Raw genomic sequence first — 17,435 nt, 5'->3', positions numbered from 1 at the left:
GCTACAACCTTACATAGACGACATTGACAGTTTGTTGAGGAACAAGAATCAAGGTGAAAGTAGCGAAGAATCCTCAACCGAAGACAAGAAGATGGCGGCAATAGTTCCAGCTGAAACAATGGGTGATCTTGACATCCCCACTATTCCGGAATCTCCGTCTTGCATCGTACTTCCGACGGCAGCTAGGAACTACGAGCTTAAGACCATACACTTTAACATGATGCCTTCTTTTCATGGTCTAAGTTCGGAAGATCCACTTAGTCACATTCGTGAAATTTTTAATATGGTTTCTAGCATGTCTTTGTCTTCAGGAGTTACTGAGGAGCACTTGAGATTGAAGATCTTCCCTTACACTATGAAGGACAAAGCAAGGACATGGCTTAATGGTTTGAGGCCGGGTTCACTGGCGACATGGACTGAGGTACAAAATAAATTTTTAGAAAAATTTTTCTCAACTCAGAAAACTGATGCTCTTAGGGATAAGATCATGCAATTTGAACAACAACTTGATGAGTCGTTTTCTGAGGCATGGGAGAGATTTAATAATTTGTTAACTCAGTGTCCCCATCATGCCTTGCCTTTATTAGTGTTGATGCGCATCTTTTATAAGGCACTGACAGTTTATAGCAAAGCTGCAGTTAATAATTATGCAGGGGGATCGATTAGGAATGACTCCAACCGAATGTCAAACTTTATTTGAGAGGCTTGCTATTGAGACACAACATTCGGAAGTAAGAGGTAAGCGAGCAGGTGTGTATGAAATTTCCAATTTTGATTCTTTTACACCAAAATCGCAGGTTGATGCCATCTCTACCAAGTTGGACATGCTTCTAGCAATGAATGGGCATACGACTCAAGGAGTGGATTTTCCGGAGTTTGTACAAGAACAAGCAAACATGATGAACTCTTGTAACCGGAATCCAAGGTTTGACCCGTACTCCAACTCTTATAATCCTGGTTTTCGGGCACATCCAAACTTTTCTTGGAAGAACACCCAAAACCAAGCCAATCCACCAACCACCACATTGGAGGACATGGTGCGGCAGTTGGCAATTAACCATCAGAAACTGGAGGCACAAGTGGGGCAAATCGCTGAAGCATTGAGTCAAAGGGAGGCTGGCAAGTTTCCAAGCCAAACTGAGATAAATCCGAACAATAGGGAGCATGCCATGGCCATCACACTATGTGATGAGCAACAAAGCCGAGTTGCTAGAAAGTTGGAAGAGCAGAAAGTTCAAGAACAAGAGCAGCCTTTTCAACAGTCGCGTCGTGCGATCATGTATGGGTTACCTGACCTCGATAAGCCTGCTCCACCTGTGAGACCTTATGTTCCTCCAATCCCGTTTCCAGGGCGTCTTAGGAGAAATAGAGAAGAAACACCATCAATGCAAAAGACAACACCAAAGACGGATGTGGAACCTTCTGTTGTGCAAGAAAAGAAGAAAGTAGATGAGAATAAGGTGGTTCAACTAACTGAAGAGTGTAGTGCCATATCACAAACGAAGTTGCCAACAAAGCTTAAGGATTCAGGGAGTTTCACTATACCTTGTTGCATAGCCAATCAAAATTTTGAACATGCTTTATTGGATTTAGGTGCATCAATTAATCTAATGTCTCTTTCTGTTTTTGAATCTTTGAATGTAGGTGCGCTCAAAAAGACTTCTGTGGGCATACAATTGGCTGATCGATCTATTCGATATCCTAAAGGAGTACTAGAAGACGTTTCCGTTGAGGTACATGGACTGATTTTTCCAGCTGACTTTCTAGTGCTTGATATGCAGGACTGCCAAGGTCATGGAGAAGAGTTTCCACTGATTTTGGGGCGACCATTCATGAAGACTGCAAGGATGACAATTGATGTGTATGAAGGCATGCTAACAATGACAAATAATGAAGAAACAATGACCTTCAAGCCCAAGGCAGCACAAGGTGAGAAATCAATGGAGAAAGTGCTCACTATTAAAGATTACATTGTGGAGAAAGAAGGACATCCAACTGAGGTTGAGTCTATGAATCTACCTAGAGTCATGCCATATGAGAGAGGCAAGCATACTCCCGCCTTTGAGTCATTTCCTTTATCCACTAACAAGTTGTTCCCCTCAATTGTGAAAGTACCTCAAGATAAAATCCTCCAACAAGTTATTTTCGGAAAAAGGGAAAAAGGATATTCAGATCCTTTTGAGGAATCAACTGCTCTTACAACTCTGAGTAACGAAAGGCATACTTTGGATGTTGAACTGGGTGTTGCTAGAGGAAGACGATTGCTACAACCCAATGAACTGAAAGTGGGCTTCCAAGTTCACTAATTTAACTATTTGAAGAGTTACGTCTCGCCTATTTGAAGGAAATATTTTGGCAAGAAAAAAAAGGAAGCAAGGAAAACCGAATCAGATTGAGAGAAGGAAATCAGAGAATGATTTGGAATTGGCATTGATTGAAGGAAGCTTTTGTGACTATAAAAGGGAGTCCTCTAGCATATAGAAGACACGAATTTGGAGAGCCACATTCTCTAGCTTTTGCTCTTGTTCTTCTCTCTAGTTTTCTCTTTGTTCTTGTTCTTGATTCATGACGTTCTCATATTTAGTTTCCTTGTGTTCTTATAACATGAGTAACTAAACCTCTTTACTAGGGCTTGATGTAGCCTAGTATGATTATTGCAAGTACTTCAATTAGTTGAATGCATAATTTTGGTTCATGATTATTGTCTTTAATTTCTATGCTTATAATCTATTGTTTGTTTGGTTGATTGGCCACCAATTGAATGCTCAATTAGATTCATCTAGCTAGGACTAAGGAACGAACCGAATTCACGTGTCTTAGTGGAACTGAAATTAGGGAAATCAATTGTCGACTACCATGAACAAGGTTTAGGGGATTGATTGGTTGTTATAGTTCTTTAGATCGTAATGAGTTGCTAGCCTTGGGTTAAAAACTGCTAACCGAACAGGATTAATCCATTGTTAATAATATTTGTTGGCACCGCGAACGAACGAACCAACATATTTAAGAAAGAATCAACCCTTGAATCAGAACCATAATTGTGTGTTTGTTAATTGGATGCTTGTGATAGGATTACTAGGTGAAATCAATGCCCTAGTGTTCTTCTCTTATTGGATACAAAATCTGAATTTTATTTCTTTACTTTTATTTTATTTTATTACATCAATCATTCTTCCTTTTTCCCCAAATCTCAATCTCAATCATTCATCAAGTTAGGTACATTAATTAGATTAACTAGTCTCCGTGGGATCGACCTCGTACTTGCATACACTGTACTATTCGTAGACTCTTGTGCACTTGCGAGAAATATTACATCAACTAGCAAGTTAGACTTCTAGGAATACTAAATAGAGTACAACGGTCCACATTGATACTTTAAAATTGCTCAACTCTCTCCATATAAGAGCTTTTCACATTTTTGTGCAATTTCAAACATAACTTGTTCTATTCACATCTTTACCTTACGAAACGTTGCACGAAGGCTAAACTAGCCAGATAGAGTTCTAGGAATACTAAATAGAGTACAACGGTCCACATTGATGCTTTGGAATAGCTCAACTCTCTCCATATGCGAGCGTTTCACGTTTTCGTGCAATTTCAAACATAACTTCATCTATTCGCATCTTTACCTTACGAAACGTTGCACGAAGGCCAAACTAGCCAGTTAGACTTCTAAGAATACCAAATAGAGCACAATGGTCCACAGTGATGCTTTCGAATTGCTCAACTCTCTCCATATCCAAGCATTTCAAGTTTTTGTGCAATTTCAAACATAACTTGGTCTATTCGCATCTTTACCTTACCAAACGTTGCACGAAGGTTAAATGAGCAGATTACACTTCTAAGAACACTAAAAAAAGTACATCGGTCTACATTGATGCTTTGGTATTGCTCAACTCTCTCCATAGATAAGCATGTCACGTTTTAGTGCAATTTCAAACATAACTTGGTCTATTCGCATCTTTACCTTACGAAACATTGCACGAAGGCTAAACTAGCCAGTTAGACTTCTAAGAATACTAATAGAGTACAAAGGTCCACATTGAAGCTTTGGAATTGCTTAACTCTCTCCATATACAAGCTTTCCACGTTTTTGTGCAATTTCAAACATAACTTGGTCTATTCGCATCTTTACCTTCTGAAACGTTGCACGAAGGCTAAACTAGTACGTTAGACTTCTAAGAATACTAAATAGACCACAACGGTCCAAATTGATGCTTTGGAATTGGTTAACTCCCTCCATATACAAGCTTTTCACGTTTTTGTTCAAATTCAAACATAACTTGGTCTATTCGCATCTTTACCTTACGAAACGTTGCACGAAGGCTAAACTAGTACGTTAGACTTCTAAGAATACTAAGTAGAGTACAAGGGTCCACATTGATAGTTTGGAATTTCTCAACTCTCACCATATATGAGCTTTTCACGTTTTTGTGGCATTTCAAACATAACTTGGTCTATTCGCATCTTTACCTTACGAAACGTTGTACGAAGGCTAAACTAGCAAGTTAGACTTCTAAGAATACTAAATAGAGTACAACGGTCCACATTGCTGCTTTGGAATTGCTCAACTCCCTCCATATACGAGCTTTTCACGTTTCAGGTCAATTTCAAACATAACTTGGTCTATTCGCATCTGTACCTTACGAAACGTTGCACGAAGGCTCAACAAGTACGTTAGACTTCTAAGAATACTAAATAGAGTACAATGGTCCACATTGATGCTTTGGAATTGCTCAACTCTCTCCATATCTGAGCTTTTCAAGTTTTTGTGCAATTTCAAACATAACTTGGTCTATTCGCATCTTTACCTTACCAAACGTTGCACGAAGGTTAAATGAGCAGGTTGCACTTCTCAGAACACTAAAAAACGTACAACGGTCCACATTGATGCTTTGGAATTGCTCAACTCTCTCCATAGATAAGCATGTCACGTTTTTGTACAATTTCAAACATAACTTGGTCTATTCGCATCTTTACCGTACGAAACGTTGCACGAAGGCTAAACTTGCCAGTTAGACTTCTAAGAATACTAAATAGAGTACAACGGTCCACATTGATGCTTTGGAATAGGTCAACTCTTTCCACATACGAGCTTTTCACGTTTTAGTGCAATTTCAAACATCACTTGGTCTATTCGCATCATTACTATCTTTACCTTACGTAACGTTGCACGAAGGCTAAACTAGCCAGTGAGACTTCCAAGAATACTTAATGGAGTACAATGGTCCATATTGATGCTTTGGAATTGCTCAACTCTCTCCATATCGCAGCTTTCCAAGTTTTTGTTCAATTTCAAACATAACTTGGTCTATTCGCATATTTACCATACGAAACGTTGCACGAAGGTTAAATGAGCAGGTTAGACCTCCAAAAACACTAAAAAGAGTACAACGGTCCACATTGATGCTTTGGAATTGCTCAACTCTCTCCATAGATAAGCACGTCACGTTTTAGTGCAATTTCAAACATAACTTGGTCTATTCGCATCTTTACCTTACGAAACGTTGCATGAAGGCTAAACTAGCCGGTTAGACTTCTAAGAATTCGAAATAGAGTACAATGGTCCATATTGATGCTTTGGAATTGCTCAACTCTCTCCATATACGAGCTTTTCAACTTTTTGTGCAATTTTAAACATAACTTGGTCTATTCGCATCTTTACCTTACGAAACGTTGCACGAAGGCTAAGTGAGCAGGTTAGACTTCTAAGAACACTAAAAAGAGTACAACGGTCCACATTGATGCTTTGGAATTGCTCAACTCTCTCCATAGATAAGCATGTCACGTTTTAGTGCAATTTAAAACATAACTTGGTCTATTCGCATCTTTACCTTCCGAAACGTTGCACGAAAGCTAAACTAGCCAGTTAGACTTCTAAGAATACGAAATAGAGTGCAACGGTCCATATTGATGCTTCGGAATTGCTCAACTCTCTGCATATATGAGCTTTTAACCTTTTTGTGCAATTTCAAACATAACTTGGTCTATTAGCATCTTTACCGTACGAAACGTTGCACGAAGGCTAAGTGAGCAGATTAGACTTCTAAGAACACTTAAAAGAGTGCAACAGTCCACATTGATGCTTTGGAATTGCTCAACTCTCTCCGTAGATAAGCTTGTCACGTTTTAGTGCAATTTCAAACATAAATTGGTCTATTCGCATCTTTACATTACGAAACGTTGCACGAAGGCTAAACTAGCCAGTTAGACTTCTAAGAATACTAAATAGAGTACAACGGTCCACATTGATGCTTTGAAATTGCTCAACTCTCTCCATATACGAGCTTTTCACGTTTTTGTGCAATTTCAAACATAACTTGGTCTATTCGCATCTTTTCCTGATGAAACATTGCACGAAGGCTAAATAAGCCAGTCAGACTTCTAAGAACACTAAAAACAGTACAACGGTCCACATTGATGCTTTGGAATTGCTCAACTCTCTCCATAGATAAGCATGTCACGTTTTACTGCAATGTCAAACATAACTCGGTTTATTCGCATCTTTACCTTACGAAACGTTGCACGAAGGCTAAACTAGCAAGTTCAACTTTTAAGAATACTAAATAGAGTACAACGGTCCACATTGATGCTTTGGAATTGCTCAACTCTCTCCATATACGAGCTTTTCACCTTTTTGTGCAATTTCAAACATAACATGGTCTATTCGCATCTTTACCTTACGAAACGTTGCACGAAGGCTAAACAAGTACGTTAGACTTCTAAGAATACTAAATAGAGTACAATGGTCCACATTGATGCTTTGGAGTTGCTCAACTCTCTCCATATCCGACCTTTTCAAGTTTTTGTGCAATTTCAAACATAACTTGGTCTATTCGCATCTTTACCTTACCAAACGTTGGACGAAGGTTAAATGAGCAGGTTACACTTCTCATAACACTAAAAAACGTACAACGGTCCACATTGATGCTTTGGAATTGCTCAACTCTCTCCATAGATAAGCATGTCACGTTTTTGTGCAATTTCAAACATAACTTGGTCTATTCGCATCTTTACCATACGAAACGTTGCACGAAGGCTAAACTAGCCAGTTAGACTTCTAAGAATACTAAATAGAGTACAACGGTCCACATTGATGCTTTGGAATTGCTCAACTCTCTCCATATACGAGCTTTTCACGTTTTTGTGCAATTTCAAACATCACTTGGTCTATTCGCATCTTTACCTTACGAAACGTTGCACGAAGGCTAAACTAGCCAGTGAGACTTCCAAGAATACTTAATGGAGTACAATGGTCCATATTGATGCTTTGGAATTGCTCAACTCTCTCCATATCCCAGCTTTCCAAGTTTTTGTTCAATTTCAAACATAACTTGGTCTATTCGCATCTTTACCATACGAAACGTTGCACGAAGGTTAAATGAGTAGGTTAGACCTCCAAGAACACTAAAAAGAGTACGACGGTCCACATTGATGCTTTGGAATTGCTCAACTCTCTCCATAGATAAGCACGTCACGTTTTAGTGCAATTTCAAACATAACTTGGTCTATTCACATCTTTACCTTACGAAACGTTGCATGAAGGCTAAACTAGCCGGTTAGACTTCAAAGAATTCGAAATAGAGTACAATGGTCCATATTGATGCTTTGGAATTGCTCAACTCTCTCCATATACGAGCTTTTCACCTTTTTGTGCAATTTTAAACATAACTTGGTCTATTCGCATCTTTACCTTACGAAACGTTGCACGAAGGCTAAGTGAGCAGGTTAGACTTCTAAGAACACTAAAAAGAGTACAACGGTCCACATTGATGCTATGGAATTGCTCAACTCTCTCCATAGATAAGCATGTCACGTTTTAGTGCAATTTCAAACATAACTTGGTCTATTCGCATCTTTACCTTCCGAAACGTTGCACGAAAGCTAAACTAGCCAGTTAGACTTCTAAGAATACGAAATAGAGTACAACAGTCCATATTGATGCTTTGGAATTGCTCAACTCTCTCCATATATGAGCTTTTAACCTTTTTGTGCAATTTCAAACATAACTTGGTCTATTGGCATCTTTACCGCACGAAACGTTGCACGAAGGCTAAGTGAGCAGGTTAGACTTCTAAGAACACTAAAAAGAGTACAACGGTCCACATTGACGCTTTGGAATTGCTCAACTCTCTCCATAGATAAGCTTGTCACGTTTTAGTGCAATTTCAAACATAAATTGGTCTATTCGCATCTTTACATTACAAAACGTTGCACGAAGGCTAAACTAGCCAGTTAGACTTCTAAGAATACTAAATAGAGTACAACGGTCCACATTGATGCTTTGAAATTGCTCAACTCTCTTCATGTACGAGCTTTTCACGTTTTTGTTCAATTTCAAACATAACTTGGTCTATTCGCATCTTTTCCTGATGAAACGTTGCACGAAGGCTAAATAAGCCAGTCAGACTTCTAAGAACACTAAAAACAGTACAACGGTCCACATTGATGCTTTGGAATTGCTCAACTCTCTCCATAGATAACCATGTCACGTTTTAGTGCAATGTCAAACATAACTTGGTCTATTCGCATCTTTACCTTACAAAACGTTGCACGAAGGCTAAACTAGCAAGTTCGACTTTTAAGAATACTAAATAGAGTACAACGGTCCACATTGATGCTTTGGAATTGCTCAACTCTCTCCATATACGAGCTTTTCACCTTTTCGTGCAATTTCAAACATAACTTGGTCTATTCGTATCTTTACCTTACGAAACGTTGCACGAATGCTAAACTAGCAAGTTAGACTTCTAAGAAAACTTACTAAATAGAGTACAAGGGTCCACATTGATGCTTTGGAATTGCTCAACTCTCACCATATTTGAGCTTTTCATGTTTTTGTGAAATTTCAAACATAACCTGGTCTATTCGCATCTTTACCTTACGAAACGTTGCACGAAGGCTAAACTAGGCAGTTAGACTTCTAAGAATACTAAATAGAGTACAATGGTCCACATTGATGCTTTGGAATTGCTCAACTCTCTTCAAATATGTGCTTTTCAAATTTTTGTGCAATTTCAAACATAACTTGGTCTATTCGCATCTTTACCATACGAAACGATGCACGAAGGTTAAATGAGCAGGTTAGACTTCTAAGAACACTAAAAAGAGTGCAACGGTCCACATTGATGCTTTGGAATTGCTCAACTCTCTCCATAGATAAGCATGTCACGTTTTAGTGCAATTTCAAACATAACTTGGTCTATTCGCATCTTTACCTTACGAAACGTTGCACGAAAGCTAAACTAGTACGTTAGACTTCTAACAATACTAAATAGAGTACAACGGTCCACATTGATACTTTGCAATTGCTTAACTCTCACCATATATGAGCTTTTCACGTTTTTGTGACATTTCAAACATAACTTGGTTTATTCGCGTCTTTACCTTAAGAAACGTTGCACGAAGGCTAAACTAGCCAATTAGACTTCTAAGAATACGAAATAGAGTACAATGGTCCATATTGATGCTTTGGAAATGCTAAACTCTCTCCATGTACGAGCTTTTCACGTTTTTGTGCAATTTCAAACATAACTTGGTCTATTCGCATCTTTACCTTACGAAACGTTGCACGAAGCCTAAACTAGCTAGTTAGACTTCTAAGAATACGAAATAGAGTACAATGGTCGATATTGATGCTTTGGAATTGCGCAACTCTCTCCATATACGAGCTTTTCACCTTTTTGTGCAATTTCAAACATAACTTGGTCTATTCGTATCTTTACCTTACGAAACGTTGCACGAAGGCTAAGTGAGGAGGTTAGACTTCTAAGAACACTAAATAGAGTACATGGGTCCACATTGATAATTTGGAATTGCTCAACTCTCACCTTATATGAGCTTTTTACGTTTTTGTGCAATTTGAAACATAACTTGGTTTATTCGCATCTTTACCTTATGAAATATTGCACGAAGGCTAAACTAGTACGTTAGACTTCTAAGAATACTAAATAGAGTACAATGGTCCACATTGATGCTTTGGAGTTGCTCAACTCTCTCCATATCCGACCTTTTCAAGTTTTTGTGCAATTTCAAACATAACTTGGTCTATTCGCATCTTTACCTTACCAAACGTTGCACAAAGGTTAAATGAGCAGGTTACACTTCTCATAACACTAAAAAATGTACAACGGTCCACATTGATGCTTTGGAATTGCTCAACTCTCTCCATAGATAAGCATGTCACGTTTTTGTGCAATTTCAAACATAACTTGGTCTATTCGCATCTTTACCATACGAAACGTTGCACGAAGACTAAACTAGCCAGTTAGACTTCTAAGAATACTAAATAGAGTACAACGGTCCACATTGATGCTTTGGAATTGCTCAACTCTCTCCATATACGAGCTTTTCACGTTTTTGTGCAATTTCAAACATCACTTGGTCTATTCGCATCTTTACCTTACGAAACGTTGCACGAAGGCTAAACTAGCCATTGAGACTTCCAAGAATACTTAATGGAGTACAATGGTCCATATTGATGCTTTGGAATTGCTCAACTCTCTCCATATCCCAGCTTTCCAAGTTTTTGTTCAGTTTCAAACATAACTTGGTCTATTCGCATCTTTACCATACGAAACGTTGCACGAAGGTTAAATGAGCAGGTTAGACCTCCAAGAACACTAAAAAGAGTACAACGGTCCACATTGATGCTTTGGACTTGCTCAACTCTCTCCATAGATAAGCACGTCACGTTTTAGTGCAATTTCAAACATAACTTGGTCTATTCGCATCTTTACCTTACGAAACGTTGCACGAAGGCTAAACTAGCCAGTTAGACTTCTAAGAATTCGAAATAGAGTACAATGGTCCATATTGATGCTTTGGAATTGCTCAACTCTCTCCATATACGAGCTTTTCACCTTTTTGTGCAATTTTAAACATAACTTGGTCTATTCGCATCTTTACCTTGCGAAACGTTGCACGAAGGCTAAGTGAGCAGGTTAGACTTCTAAGAACATTAAAAAGAGTACAACAGTCCACATTGATGCTATGGAATTGCTCAACTCTCTCCATAGATATGCATGTCACGTTTTAGTGCAATTTCAAACATAACTTGGTCTATTCGCATCTTTACCTTCCGAAACGTTGCACGAAAGCTAAACTAGCCAGTTAGACTTCTAAGAATACGAAATAGAGTACAACAGTCCATATTGATGCTTTGGAATTGCTCAACTCTCTCCATATATGAGCTTTTAACCTTTTTGTGCAATTTCAAACATAACTTGGTCTATTGGCATCTTTACCGCACGAAACGTTGCACGAAGGCTAAGTGAGCAGGTTAGACTTCTAAGAACACTAAAAAGAGTACAACGGTCCACATTGACGCTTTGGAATTGCTCAACTCTCTCCATAGATAAGCTTGTCACGTTTTAGTGCAATTTCAAACATAAATTGGTCTATTCGCATCTTTACATTACGAAACGTTGCACGAAGGCTAAACTAGCCAGTTAGACTTCTAAGAATACTAAATAGAGTACAACGGTCCACATTGATGCTTTGAAATTGCTCAACTCTCTTCATGTACGAGCTTTTCACGTTTTTGTTCAATTTCAAACATAACTTGGTCTATTCGCATCTTTTCCTGATGAAACGTTGCACGAAGGCTAAATAAGCCAGTCAGACTTCTAAGAACACTAAAAACAGTACAACGGTCCACATTGATGCTTTGGAATTGCTCAACTCTCTCCATAGATAACCATGTCACGTTTTAGTGCAATGTCAAACATAACTTGGTCTATTCGCATCTTTACCTTACAAAACGTTGCACGAAGGCTAAACTAGCAAGTTCGACTTTTAAGAATACTAAATAGAGTACAACGGTCCACATTGATGCTTTGGAATTGCTCAACTCTCTCCATATACGAGCTTTTCACCTTTTCGTGCAATTTCAAACATAACTTGGTCTATTCGTATCTTTACCTTACGAAACGTTGCACGAATGCTAAACTAGCAAGTTAGACTTCTAAGAAAACTTACTAAATAGAGTACAAGGGTCCACATTGATGCTTTGGAATTGCTCAACTCTCACCATATTTGAGCTTTTCATGTTTTTGTGAAATTTCAAACATAACCTGGTCTATTCGCATCTTTACCTTACGAAACGTTGCACGAAGGCTAAACTAGGCAGTTAGACTTCTAAGAATACTAAATAGAGTACAATGGTCCACATTGATGCTTTGGAATTGCTCAACTCTCTTCAAATATGTGCTTTTCAAATTTTTGTGCAATTTCAAACATAACTTGGTCTATTCGCATCTTTACCATACGAAACGATGCACGAAGGTTAAATGAGCAGGTTAGACTTCTAAGAACACTAAAAAGAGTGCAACGGTCCACATTGATGCTTTGGAATTGCTCAACTCTCTCCATAGATAAGCATGTCACGTTTTAGTGCAATTTCAAACATAACTTGGTCTATTCGCATCTTTACCTTACGAAACGTTGCACGAAAGCTAAACTAGTACGTTAGACTTCTAACAATACTAAATAGAGTACAACGGTCCACATTGATACTTTGCAATTGCTTAACTCTCACCATATATGAGCTTTTCACGTTTTTGTGACATTTCAAACATAACTTGGTTTATTCGCGTCTTTACCTTAAGAAACGTTGCACGAAGGCTAAACTAGCCAATTAGACTTCTAAGAATACGAAATAGAGTACAATGGTCCATATTGATGCTTTGGAAATGCTAAACTCTCTCCATGTACGAGCTTTTCACGTTTTTGTGCAATTTCAAACATAACTTGGTCTATTCGCATCTTTACCTTACGAAACGTTGCACGAAGCCTAAACTAGCTAGTTAGACTTCTAAGAATACGAAATAGAGTACAATGGTCGATATTGATGCTTTGGAATTGCGCAACTCTCTCCATATACGAGCTTTTCACCTTTTTGTGCAATTTCAAACATAACTTGGTCTATTCGTATCTTTACCTTACGAAACGTTGCACGAAGGCTAAGTGAGGAGGTTAGACTTCTAAGAACACTAAATAGAGTACATGGGTCCACATTGATAATTTGGAATTGCTCAACTCTCACCTTATATGAGCTTTTTACGTTTTTGTGCAATTTGAAACATAACTTGGTTTATTCGCATCTTTACCTTATGAAATATTGCACGAAGGCTAAACTAGTACGTTAGACTTCTAAGAATACTAAATAGAGTACAATGGTCCACATTGATGCTTTGGAGTTGCTCAACTCTCTCCATATCCGACCTTTTCAAGTTTTTGTGCAATTTCAAACATAACTTGGTCTATTCGCATCTTTACCTTACCAAACGTTGCACAAAGGTTAAATGAGCAGGTTACACTTCTCATAACACTAAAAAATGTACAACGGTCCACATTGATGCTTTGGAATTGCTCAACTCTCTCCATAGATAAGCATGTCACGTTTTTGTGCAATTTCAAACATAACTTGGTCTATTCGCATCTTTACCATACGAAACGTTGCACGAAGACTAAACTAGCCAGTTAGACTTCTAAGAATACTAAATAGAGTACAACGGTCCACATTGATGCTTTGGAATTGCTCAACTCTCTCCATATACGAGCTTTTCACGTTTTTGTGCAATTTCAAACATCACTTGGTCTATTCGCATCTTTACCTTACGAAACGTTGCACGAAGGCTAAACTAGCCATTGAGACTTCCAAGAATACTTAATGGAGTACAATGGTCCATATTGATGCTTTGGAATTGCTCAACTCTCTCCATATCCCAGCTTTCCAAGTTTTTGTTCAGTTTCAAACATAACTTGGTCTATTCGCATCTTTACCATACGAAACGTTGCACGAAGGTTAAATGAGCAGGTTAGACCTCCAAGAACACTAAAAAGAGTACAACGGTCCACATTGATGCTTTGGACTTGCTCAACTCTCTCCATAGATAAGCACGTCACGTTTTAGTGCAATTTCAAACATAACTTGGTCTATTCGCATCTTTACCTTACGAAACGTTGCACGAAGGCTAAACTAGCCAGTTAGACTTCTAAGAATACGAAATAGAGTACAATGGTCCATATTGATGCTTTGGAATTGCTCAACTCTCTCCATATACGAGCTTTTCACCTTTTTGTGCAATTTTAAACATAACTTGGTCTATTCGCATCTTTACCTTGCGAAACGTTGCACGAAGGCTAAGTGAGCAGGTTAGACTTCTAAGAACATTAAAAAGAGTACAACAGTCCACATTGATGCTATGGAATTGCTCAACTCTCTCCATAGATATGCATGTCACGTTTTAGTGCAATTTCAAACATAACTTGGTCTATTCGCATCTTTACCTTCCGAAACGTTGCACGAAAGCTAAACTAGCCAGTTAGACTTCTAAGAATACGAAATAGAGTACAACGGTCCATATTGATGCTTTGGAATTGCTCAACTCTCTCCATATATGAGCTTTTAACCTTTTTGTGCAATTTCAAACATAACTTGGTCTATTGGCATCTTTACCGTACGAAACGTTGCACGAAGGCTAAGTGAGCAGGTTAGACTTCTAAGAACACTAAAAAGAGTACAACGGTCCACATTGACGCTTTGGAATTGCTCAACTCTCTCCATAGATAAGCTTGTCACGTTTTAGTGCAATTTCAAGCATAAATTGCTCTATTCGCATCTTTACCTTACGAAACATTGCACGAAGGCTAAACTAGCCAATTAGACTTCAAAAAATACTAAATAGAGTACAACGGTCCACATTGATGCTTTGAAATTGCTCAACTCTCTCCATATACGAGCTTTTCACGTTTTTGTGCAATTTCAAACATAACTTGGTCTATTCGCATCTTTTCCTGATGAAACGTTGCACGAAGGCTAAATAAGCCAGTCAGACTTCTAAGAACACTAAAAACAGTACAACGGTCCACATTGATGCTTTGGAATTGCTCAACTCTCTCCATAGATAAGCATGTCACGTTTTAGTGCAATGTCAAACATAACTTGGTCTATTCGCATCTTTACCTTACGAAACGTTGCACGAAGGCTAAACTAGCAAGTTCGACTTTTAAGAATACTAAATAGAGTACAACGGTCCACATTGATGCTTTGGAATTGCTCAACTCTCTCCATATACGAGCTTTTCACCTTTTCGTGCAATTTCAAACATAACTTGGTCTATTCGTATCTTTACCTTACGAAACGTTGCACGAAGGCTAAACTAGCAAGTTAGACTTCTAAGAAAACTTACTAAATAGAGTACAAGGGTCCACATTGATGCTTTGGAATTGGTCAACTCTCATCATATATGAGCTTTTCATGTTTTTGTGAAATTTCAAACATAACTTGGTCTATTCGCATCTTTACCTTACGAAACGTTGCACGAAGGCTAAACTAGGCAGTTAGACTTCTAAGAATACTAAATAGAGTACAATGGTCCACATTGATGCTTTGGAATTGCTCAACTCTCTCCATATATGAGCTTTTCAAATTTTTGTGCAATTTCAAACATAACTTGGTCTATTCGCATCTTTACCATACGAAACGATGCACGAAGGTTAAATGAGCAGGTTAGACTTCTAAGAACACTAAAAAGAGTGCAACGGTCCACAATGATGCTTTGGAATTGCTCCACTCTCTACATAGATAAGCATGTCACGTTTTAGTGCAATTTCAAACATAACTTGGTCTATTCGCATCTTTGCCTTACGAAACGTTGCACCAAAGCTAAACTAGTACGTTAGACTTCTAAGAATACTAAATAGAGTACAACGGTCCACATTGATACTTTGGAATTGCTTAACTCTCACCATATATGAGCTTTTCACGTTTTTGTGACATTTCAAACATAACTTGGTTTATTCGCGTCTTTACCTTACGAAACAATGCACGAAGGCTAAACTAGCCAATTAGACTTCTAAGAATACGAAATAGAGTACAATGGTCCATATTGATGCTTTGGAAATGCTAAACTCTCTCCATATACGAGCTTTTCACGTTTTTGTGCAATTTCAAACATAACTTGGTCTATTCGCATCTTTACCTTACGAAACGTTGCACGAAGCCTAAACTAGCTAGTTAGACTTCTAAGAATACGAAATAGAGTACAATGGTCCATATTGATGCTTTGGAATTGCACAACTCTCACCTTATATGAGCTTTTCACGTTTTTGTGCAATTTGAAACATAACTTGGTCTATTCGCATCTTTACCTTATGAAATATTGCACGAAGGCTAAACTAGTACGTTAGACTTCTAAGAATACTAAGTACAGTACAACGGTCCACATTGATGCTTTGGAATTGCTCAACTCTCTCCATAGATAAGCATGTCACGTTTTAGTGCAATGTCAAACATAACTTGGTCTATTCGCATCTTTACCTGACGAAACGTTGCACGAAGGCTAAACTAGCCAGTTGGATTTCTAAGAATACTAAATAGAGTACAACGGTCCACATTCATGCTTTGGAATTGCTTAACTCTCTCCATATACGAGCTTTTCACGTTTTTCTGCAATTTCAAACATAACTTGGTCTATTCGCATCCTTACCTTAGGAAATGTTGCACGAAGGCTACACTAGTACGTTAGACTTCTAAGAATACTGAATAGAGCACAACGGTAAACATTGATGCTTTGTAATTGATCAACTCTCTCCATATACAAGCTTTTCATGTTTTTGTTCAATTTCAAACATAACTTGGTCTATTCGCATCTTTACCTTACGAAACGTTGCACGAAGGCTAAACTAGTACGTTAGACTTCTCAGAATACTAAATAGAGTACAACGATCCATATTGATACTTTGGAATTGCTCAACTCTCGCCATATATGAGCTTTTCACGTTTTTGTGACATTTCAAACAGAACTTGGTCTATTCGCATGTTTACCTTACGAAACGTTGCACGAAGGCTAAACTAGCAAGTTATACTTCTAAGAATACTAAATAGAGTACAACGGTCCACATTGATGCTTTTGAATTGCTCAACTCCCTCCATATACAAGCTTTTCACGTTTCTGTTCAATTTCAAACATAAGTTGGTCTATTCGCATCTTTACCTTACGAAACGTTGCACGAAGGCTAAACTAGTACGTTAGACTTCTAAGAATACTAAATAGAACACAACGGTCCACATTGATTCTTTGGAATTGGTCAACTCTCTCCATATATGAGCTTTTCACGTTTTTGTTCAATTTCAAAAAAAACTTGGTCTATTCGCATCTTTACCTTACGAAACGTTGCACGAACGCTAAACTAGTACGTTAGACTTCTAAGAATACTAAATAGAGCAAAACGGTCCACACTGATGCTTTGGAATTTGTCAACTCTCTCCATATACGAGCTTTTCACATTTGTGTTCAATTTCAAACATAACTTGGTCTATTCGCATCTTTACCTTACGAAACGTTTCACGAAGGATAAACTAGCCAGTTAGACTTCTAAGAATACGAAATAGAGTACAATGGTCCATATTGATGGTTTGGAATTGCACA

At 38.1% G+C, this 17,435-nt stretch overlaps 1 non-coding gene across 1 annotated transcript; it reads right to left on the bottom strand.

The window, feature by feature from the left end:
- Positions 1 to 469: 469 nt before the first annotated feature.
- On the bottom strand, positions 470 to 576 carry LOC120004266. Its single transcript, XR_005469477.1, has one exon. It is a non-coding gene; the product is annotated as a small nucleolar RNA R71 (small nucleolar RNA).
- Between the last annotated feature and the right edge of the window lie 16,859 nt (positions 577 to 17,435).

Source organism: Tripterygium wilfordii, chromosome 1, assembly GCF_013401445.1.
Source record: "Tripterygium wilfordii isolate XIE 37 chromosome 1, ASM1340144v1, whole genome shotgun sequence".
NCBI classification, from domain to species: domain Eukaryota; kingdom Viridiplantae; phylum Streptophyta; class Magnoliopsida; order Celastrales; family Celastraceae; genus Tripterygium; species Tripterygium wilfordii.
Note: the sequence above shows the minus strand (reverse complement) of the source record. Positions and strands in the feature narration are given on the sequence as shown.